This window comes from Rhinopithecus bieti, unplaced genomic scaffold (assembly GCF_001698545.2).
Source record: "Rhinopithecus bieti isolate Rb0 unplaced genomic scaffold, ASM169854v2 scaffold_5476, whole genome shotgun sequence".
Lineage (NCBI taxonomy): Eukaryota > Metazoa > Chordata > Mammalia > Primates > Cercopithecidae > Rhinopithecus > Rhinopithecus bieti.
Genome location: NW_016805433.1, coordinates 2706278 through 2715415, shown reverse-complemented (window position 1 = coordinate 2715415; position 9138 = coordinate 2706278). Strand labels below are relative to the sequence as shown.

At 43.2% G+C, this 9138-nt stretch overlaps 1 pseudogene across 1 annotated transcript; it reads right to left on the bottom strand.

The window, feature by feature from the left end:
• Window positions 1–6888: 6888 nt before the first annotated feature.
• LOC108529933 (tropomyosin alpha-3 chain pseudogene) lies at window positions 6889–7759 on the bottom strand (annotated as a pseudogene). The gene has a single exon (XR_001885718.1). The product of XR_001885718.1 is annotated as a tropomyosin alpha-3 chain pseudogene (transcript).
• Between the last annotated feature and the right edge of the window lie 1379 nt (window positions 7760–9138).

Genomic DNA, 9138 nt, shown 5'->3' with positions numbered 1-9138 from the left:
TTTAACCAAATCTGTATTTAATGAGAACCTACTATGTGACAATCACTATGATAATTGTATCCCAGGAGATTTTAGCTTGGTAGGAAGACTGACATGGGAACAAACAACTGCTATACCCAGTTATTTGCAGGGCCCTGATATGGTTGGTCCACAGATCCCTCCTCAGTATCTCAGCATTTCCAGCATCTTCTTTCCTGTGTTCTGTATCCAATACCCTTTTAGGTATATAGTAGAGGACACTTAGTTTATTCTTCTAGTCATAGGCAAAACCTAGCAAGTAAAAGAAATAAAAATATTTTACCTCAGAATACATTTCTTGACTGGGCATGGTGGCTCACACCTGTAATCCCAGCACTTTGGGAGGCTGAGGCAGGTGGATCACTTGAGATCAGGAGTTCAAAACCAGCCTGGCCAGCATGGGGAAAGCAAGTCTGGAAGAAATATTTTTGTGAAAATACAAAAATTAGCTGGTGTCATGGCACATGCCTATAATTCCAGCTACTTGGGAGCATAAGGCAGGAAAATCACTTGAACCCAGGATGTGGCAGCTGCAGTGAGCCTAGATCATGCCACTGCACTCTAACCTGGGTGACAGAATGAGACTCTGTCTCAAAAAAAATATATATATATACACACACACACACACTGTCTCTCTCTTATATATTATATATATACTTATATATACACATATATAATATATATAACATATATTAATATAAATAATATTCCTGTACCAAATTACAATTAGGGCTTCTTTTTTTTTTTTTTTTTTTTTTGAGGTGGTTGGAGGGGACTGGTTCTTTATTTCAAAAAGACACTGCAATATTCAGTATCAAAAACATTGGGCACTATTTGATTTCTCTTTCTCCCATTGGGCCCCGTGGACCCACATCAAAGGTAGAGTAATATTTAGCCAATAAGTGCAGGGATGTACACCTAAACACATATCCTAGACAGCTTACCAAGGAAAATGGACTGTGGGAAAGGAATATAAAAAGACAACAAACTGCCACCCCAACCGGATGCTGAGGCTGTCACAGCCGATGGGGCCAGGGTGCCACCAAACCCAAAGAAGAAGGTTTCAAGATAATATAAAATTTAAAAAGTTTGTACATAAGGGGCTATTCAAAGTTCTCCAGCCACTGGACTGGATACAAAGCCACAATGAGATGGCACTTCTACAGACAGCAGCTTCAAAAAACCCGGAAAAGGGGTATGAGGATGAATATGGCTAAAATCAAGTGGCAAAAAAACACAATCCTTCTTCCTTCCTTCCTTCCTTCCTTCCCTTCCTCCTTCTTCCTCCTCCCCTTCCTTCTTCTCCTTCCTTTTCTCTCTCTCTCTCTCTCCTCTCTTTCTTCTCTCTCTCTCTCTCTCTTCTTCTTTCTTTCTTTCTTCTTGGAGGCAGAAAGCATTAAGTGGTCATTCCTCAACATACAGGGGAATGATCCATTTCCTGTTAAGCAGGTGGGGAAGGGGGTAGAGATGGTACAAAAATTTTGTCCTCAGAGTTCTTACCATCATTAATTGGGTCCATTCCTAATGAAAAAAAAAATAAAAATAGATAAAACCATTATCCAAAGATTATCTTAAAGCTGAAAACTTGAAACAGCACATTTTTTTGGGTTTTTGTGTGTTTGGCCACTCCTCCTGGGAAATCACCTTCTAGTTTAGCTAGTCTTTGTACAGGCCATTGAGGTTCCCATAGTGGAGTCTCCTGGGGCTCTGTTTGGCTCTCCACAGTAAAGGCAGGGCCTATAATTTTCCTCTCCTCTGTGGGAGAGGGGAATATGGCCACTAAGGTGAAAAAGTCACCTTCCAAAATGAGAAGGGATTCGATTTGCTGGCTTCAGGGCTGTGGAATTATTTTGAGGAATTTTTTACAAATGTTTGGCTACAAAAGCAACAAAAAGTAATTACAAAATGGTGTTACATTCACCAACAATGGCTTTTTTTAAAGACATTATGCATTTTGTGCTCACATCCCTTAACGTTGATTTTCCGGGAAGGTGCTCAGCTCTAGCCTAGCTGGAATGTCTGGAAGACGGGCAGGACAGTTTGGCGAAAAAAGGACACAGAAGGAGTTGGGCGGCGAAAGGAAGAAAGCAAGTCTTCCAGTTAAAGATCAGCCTCTCCAGTTAAAGGGTCAACTTTGGGCAAGCTGGCCTCAGGCCGAGTCTGGGTTCAAGAGGGAGGAGCAGCAGCAGGGGGAACTGGGGCGTTCTACATCTCCATTCAGGTCAAGCAGAGGTCTGCCAGGGTTTCCTTTGTTACCAGAGGGTGCTCCCTCTTTGGTGCATTTCAGGTTTATCTTCCAAAGTCCATCAATTGTCTTTCCCGGTTGGCTATCGATTCTTCTCAGCAACTTCAGCACGGGTCTCTGGCCTTCCCTTGAGTTTATCAGTAAGAATCTTGATCTTTTCCTCAATATTTACTTCTTTTTGAGAGACTTTCTTCAGCAGCACTAGAACGGTCAGGTTCTGGCTCCATCAGTCTTAAATCTTGCTCATCCATCTCTCGGAATGGGATCTGCCAGCTCAGGGTTGTTCCTTCTGTGCGTTCCCAGTCCTCCCTTTCATGAATCAACCATTACGAGGCCACTCTTCATACATTCCTATCTGGCCTTTCTGGCAAGTGCCTAGCTTCTTTGAGTTGGATTTCCTGGAGTTCCATCTTTTCTTCAGTATTTTAAGGGCCGGTTTTCATAACTCATTACTCTCTCAACTTCTCATCAAAGTTTTTCCGCGCTTTCTTCCAGTTTTTGCAGGGCAGTGGCCAGGCGCTCCTGAGCACGGGCCCAACTCCTCTTCACACCAGCTGGATCCTCCGGTTCAAGGAGGCCCCACCTCAGCCCTCAAGCCTGTTCCGGGGCCCGCCTTTCTCTCACCTCATTGGAGGCGCTCAGCTCGCTCCTCTGCATCATTGGCCTGCTGCTGCAGAACCTGGATCTGCGCTTCACCGCCTCGATGGTGGGATCCCAGCCATGGTGTGCCCACCCGGCTTCTGCTCCGCGCTCCGGTTCTGCCTCCTCCGCTGGCGTTGCAGCCTCCTCTTACCCTTACTTCCCCCAATTATGGCTTCTATACCAATCTTCTTTTCCTGAGTCATGAGCTCCACTTCAACCTCAGAAGACTTCATGGATGTCTAAGCATCTTCTGGCACCATGTATGTATATATATTTTTGACTATTTTGAGATGGACTATTCAGATGGGTCAACAAACAGAAGTAGTTCAGCGCCTTCTGCAGGGGCAATTGCCATCTGTAGAGAAATCTGACATTGATGCAGCCGGGCCTTCCCTTGTTCAGATCTAGGAAAGAATTAATGAGAGGCTGACATCTTTAAAAGTTTGGAAGAAAGTATTTTAGCATCATTTACCCTCTCTGAGGGCTGTTACCTGGAGGTTTCATCTAGTAGCAAGACCACCTTTGCTGGGCCAAGCTCCTCTTTCTCCCTCCCATGACCTGTCTAGCCACCATAACCTGGGTTTGTCACCATAGCCTGTTTTGGTCATGCTGTGAGCCCCCATTCTTTCTGTAACCTCAAAGATGAATATAAGGCTCTGGCACCCCATTGAGGATTGGGAATAATCACTTCACGTTTCTCCACCATTTGTATGTTAATACATTTGCAATGCCTTTTCTCCAATTAATCTGCCTTTGTGAGTCAAGTTTTTCAGTGAAATTTCAGGAGGGTAAAGGGGAAGTTTCCTTGGCCCCTGCAACTTTATTATCCCTTATTTCCCTGCTTCCAATGCAGCGGGAAGTACAGCTGCCCCACTATAACCACGCAATGTTTTCTCTGTAGACACAGCATACAGGTATCAAGACCCCTGTCCATTTACTCCAAAATAACCCAGCCTTTCTGTAGGGCAGAGATAAGGAAGTGAGGAAAATTCGTTGTAAGCCCTGGCCTGCAAAATAGCTTCTACTGTCCTTTCAATTAAAGATGGCAATAGGAGAATATAGGGACTTGGAGATTTAAGGTATAGAATAAAGCAGTTCACGTTGGCCTTTTAAAAATATATTTCTGGCCGGGTTCGGTGGCTCACGCCTGTAATCCCAGTACTGTGAGAGGCCCAAGGCAGGTTTGTCACTTTCAGCTCAGGAGTTCGATGTTGTGTAGTTGTGTTCATGGCAAAACTCCATCTCTATCTAAAAATACAAAAAAAAAAAGAAAAAAAATAGTGGGCATGGTGCCACATGCCTGTATGTGTTACTGGGGGAGCTGAGGTGGGATGTGTTGTTGAGCCCAGTATTTTTGAGAGGAGGTTTCAGTGAGCCGAAGAGTGTGCTACTAGTTGTACCTCCACTGCTTGGAAGCAGGGAAATAAGGGGTGTATAAGTTGATATAGAGGCCAAGGAAAAACTTTCCCTTTACCCTCCTGAAATTCACTAAAATCTGTCTGGGTGGGACAGAGTGAGTTCTTGTCTCAAGAAAAAAAAAAAAAAAAAAAAAAAAAAAATACTATATTATATATATATATTATATATACAAAACACACACACACATACACACACATATATATATAATCACATTTACAATAACTTTATCTCATAATATAAAACTGAGTTTAGTAGTTCATTTACATTACTACTGTGCATTATCTATATAGATTAAAAAGCTACCAACCTTTACATTTCACTCTTTTTCTTGAGACAGGATCTCATTCTATCACCCAGGGTGGAGTGCAGCGGTATGATCTCGGCTCACTACAGCCTCAACCTCCTGGACTGAAGCAATCCTTCCACCTCAACCTCCTGAGTAGCTGGGACTACAGGCATGCACCTTCACACCCAACTAATTTACTTTTTTTTTTTTTTTGAGATGGAGTCTTGCTCTGTTGCCCAGGCTGGAGTGCAGTGGCGCCATCTTGGCTCACTGCAAGCTCCGCCTCCCGGGTTCAGGTCATTCTCCTGCCTCAGCCTCCTGAGTAGCTGGAACTATAGGCGCCCGCCACCACGCCTGGCTAATTTTTTGTATTTTTAGTAGAGATGGGGTTTCACCACATTAGCCAGGATGGTCTCGATCTTCTGATCTCGTGATCCGCCCGCCTTGGCCTCCCAAAGTGCTGGGATTACAGGCGTGAGCCACTGTGCCCGGCCTTAAAAATTTTTGTAGAGATGGGGTCTCCCTATGTAGCCCAGCTACCCTTGAACTCCTGGGCTCAAGCTAACCTCCCGCCTCAGCCTCCTAAAGTTCTGGGATTACAGGCATGAGCCACCATGCCTGGCCTAAATTTCACTTTTCTAGACTTTTATCTGTGCTACATTTGTACCTCAATTCATTGTCATCTTAAAATACCACCCACAGTGAATGTAAAGTTTAATTATCAGTTAATTTTACAGTAGAGTTTAATTGTATTTTAGATTGTTTTACAGATTGTGTAGTAATGCAAAATGGTGACTGAATTAAAATATTTTATTATAAAAGTAGTGTATGTTTGTATAAACAGAAATAGTTGAGAAAAAAAGAAATTGTCCTTTTTTTTTTTTTTCTCCTCATTTAAATTCCAGTGGCAGGAGTCACAACAATTTCATATGCATCATTACAGATGTTTCAGCATGTACAATATTTCCCCACAAATGGACTTATAGCACACACACACAATCATATAACTAGCATTCTCTACTTAACAATCTGTCAATGCCATGTAGATATGTCACAGTATGATACACTGTAATATATTTCATTGTCTCTGGACTACAATTAAAATGATTTTAGATTTTCACTATTACAAATACTGCTACAATAAATAACTTTGTGATACATGTTGTTATATGCTTATGTGATATATCTGTACGGTAAATTTCTAGATATGGAATCGCTGGGTCAAAGACCAGATGTGTTTGAAATTTGGATAAATACTATGAAAATGCCATCCAAAAAGCTTGTGCCAACCTGTGCTCTTACTAGCAGCATGTGTCGGAGAGTGTCTGTTTTTAATCTTTGCCAATCTGGCAGTAAAACATGACATAACATTGTTATTTTAATATGCATTTATTTAATAAAAAACGTGATCTAGCACCTTATCAGATATTTATTAACCATTTTTTTTTTCTGAACTGTATTCTTTTTGTGGCTGGATTTTTTTGTACTGCAGGTAATTTCCAAGAAAGAATATATATAATTTTGAATTTGACATTATAATGCCTTTTTTTTTTTTTTTTTTTTTGAGATGGAGTTTCACTGTGTCACCAGGCTGTAATGCAGTGGCACGATGTCGGCTCACTGCAACCTCTGCCTCCCAGGTTCAAGTGATTCTCCTGCCTCAGCCTCTTGAGTAGCTGGGATTACAGGAGCATGCCACCACGCCTGGCTAAGTTTTGTATTTTTAGCAGAGATGGGGTTTCACCATGTTGGTCAAGCTGGTCTCAAACTCCTGACCTCATGATCCGCTCGTCTTGACCTCCCAAAGTACTGGGATTATAGGCGTGAGCCACCACACCCGGCCTTTNCTCTCTCTCTCTCTCTTTCTTTCTTTCTTTCTTTCTTTTCTTGGAGGCAGGAAAGCAATTAAGTGGTCATCTCAACATAAGGGGACATGATCCATTCTGTTAAGCAGTTGGGAGGGGTAGAGATGGTACAAAATTTTGGTCTCAGAGGTCTTACCATCTTAATTTGGTCACTTCTAATGAAAAAAAAAAATAAAAATAGAAATAACATTATCCAAAGATATCTTAAAGCTGAAAACTTGAACAGCACATTTTTTTGTTTTTGTTGTTTGGCCAACTCCTCCTGGAATCACCTTTCTAGTTTAGCTAGTACTTTGTACAGAGCATTGAGGTTTCCCATAGTGGAGTCTCCCTGGGCTCTGTTTGGCTCTCAGTAAGGCAGGCCTATACATTTTCCTCTCCTCTGTGGAGAGGGGAATATGCACTAAGGTGAAAAGTCACCTTCCAAAAGTGAGAAAGGGATTCGATTGCTGCTTCAGGGCTGTGGAATTATTTTGAATGTTTTACAAATGTTTGCTACAAAGCAACAAAAAGGTAATTACAAAATGTGTACATCACAACATGCTTTTTAAAGACATTATGCATTGTGCTCACATTCCCTTAAACGTTGTTTCCGAAGGTGCTCAGCCTCTAGCCTAGCTGGAATGTCTGGGAAGAGGCAGAGACAGTTTGGCGAAAAAGACACAGGGAAGGAGTGGGCGGCGAAAGGAGAAAGCAGTCTTCCAGTTAAAGATCAGCCCTCAGTTAAAGGTCAGCTTTGGGCAAGCTGGCCTCAGGCGGAGTCTGGGTCAGAGGGAGGAGCAGCAGCAGGGTGGGACTGGGGCGTTCTACATCTCATTCAGGTCAAGCAGAGTCTGGTCCAGCATCCTTTGTGTACAGAGGTGCTCCTCTTTGGTGCATTTCAGTTTATCTTCCAAGTCATCAATTGTCTTTTCCAGCTTGGCTACCGATCTCTCAGCAAACTCAGCACGGGTCTCTGCCTCCTTGAGTTTATCAGTAAGAATCTTGATCTCTTCCTCATATTTATCTTCTTTTTGAGAGTACTTTTCTTCAGCAGCACTCAGACACGTCAGGTTCTGGTCCATCAGTCTAATCTGCTCATCCATCTCTCGGCAATGGGACTCTGCCAGCTCAGGTTGTTCCTCTGTGCGTTCCAAGTCTCCTTCAATGATCACCAACTTACGAGCCACCTCTGCCTGCTGCTGCAGAACCTGGATCTTGCGCTTCACCGCCTCGATGGTGGTGATCCCAGCCATGGTGCCCACCCGGCTTCTGCTCGCGCTCCGGTTCCTGCCTCCTCCGCTGGCGTTGCAGCCTCCTCTTACCCTTACTTCCCCCAATTATGGCTTCTATACCATCTTCTTTCCTGAGTCATGAGCTCCACTTCAACCTCAGAAGACTTCAGGATGTCTAAGCATCTTCTGGCACATGTATGTATATATATTTTTGACATATTTTGAGATGGCTATTCAGAGGGTCAACAAACAGAAGTAGTTAAGCTGCCTTCTGCAGGGCAGATTTGCATCTGTAGAGAATCTGCATTGATGCAGCCGGGCCTTCCCTTGTTCAGATCTAGGAAAGATTAATGGAGAGGCTGACATCTTTAAAAGTTTGGAAGAAATATTTAGCATCATTTACCCTCTCTGAGGGCTGTTACCTGTGAGGTTTCATCTATGTAGCAAGACCACCTTTGCTGGCCAAGCCTCCTCTTCTCTCCCTCCCATGACCTGTCTAGCCACCATAACCTGGTTTGTCACCATAGCCTGTTTTGGGTCATGCTGTGAGCCCCCATTCTTTCTGTAACCTCAAGATGATATATAAGCTTCTGCACCCCATTGAGGATTGGGAATAATCACTCTACGTTTCTCCACCATTGTATGTTAATACATTTGCATGCCTTTTCTCCAATTAATCTGCCTTTTGTGAGTCAAGTTTCAGTGAAATTTCAGGAGGGTAAAGGGGAAGATTTTCCTTGGCCCCTGTACAACTTATACTCCCCTTATTTCCCTGCTTCCAATGCAGGGGAAGTACAGCTGCCCCCACTATAACACGCAATGTTTTCCTCTGTAGACACAGCATACAGAGTATCAAGACCCCTGTCCATTACTCCAAATAACCCAGCTTTCTGTAGGGCAGAGATAGGAAGTGAGGAAAATTCCGTAGCCCTGGCCCTGCAAAATAGCTTCTACTGTCCTTTCAAAGATGGCAATAGGAGAATATATGGACTTGGAGATAAGGTATAGAAGCAGCTTCACTGTTGGCTTTTAAAAATATATTTCTGGCCGGGTTCGGTGGCTCACGCCTGTAATCCCAGTACTGTGAGAGGCCAAGGCAGGTTTGTCACTTCAGCTCAGGAGTTCGAGACCAGGCTGGACAACATGGCAAAACTCCATCTCTACTAAAAATACAAAAAAAAAAAGAAAAAAAAATAGCTGGGCATGGTGCCACATGCCTGTAGTCCCAGCTACTGGGGAGGCTGAGGTGGGAGGACTGCTTGAGCCCAGTAGGAGAGAGAGGTTTCAGTGAGCCGAGAGTGTGCTACTAGTTGTACTTCCACTGCATTGGAAGCAGGGAAATAAGGGGTGTATAAGTTGTATAGAGGCCAAGGAAAAACTTTCCCTTTACCCTCCTGAAATTTCACTAAAATCTGTCTGGGTGACAGAGTGAGTTCTTGTCTCAAGAAA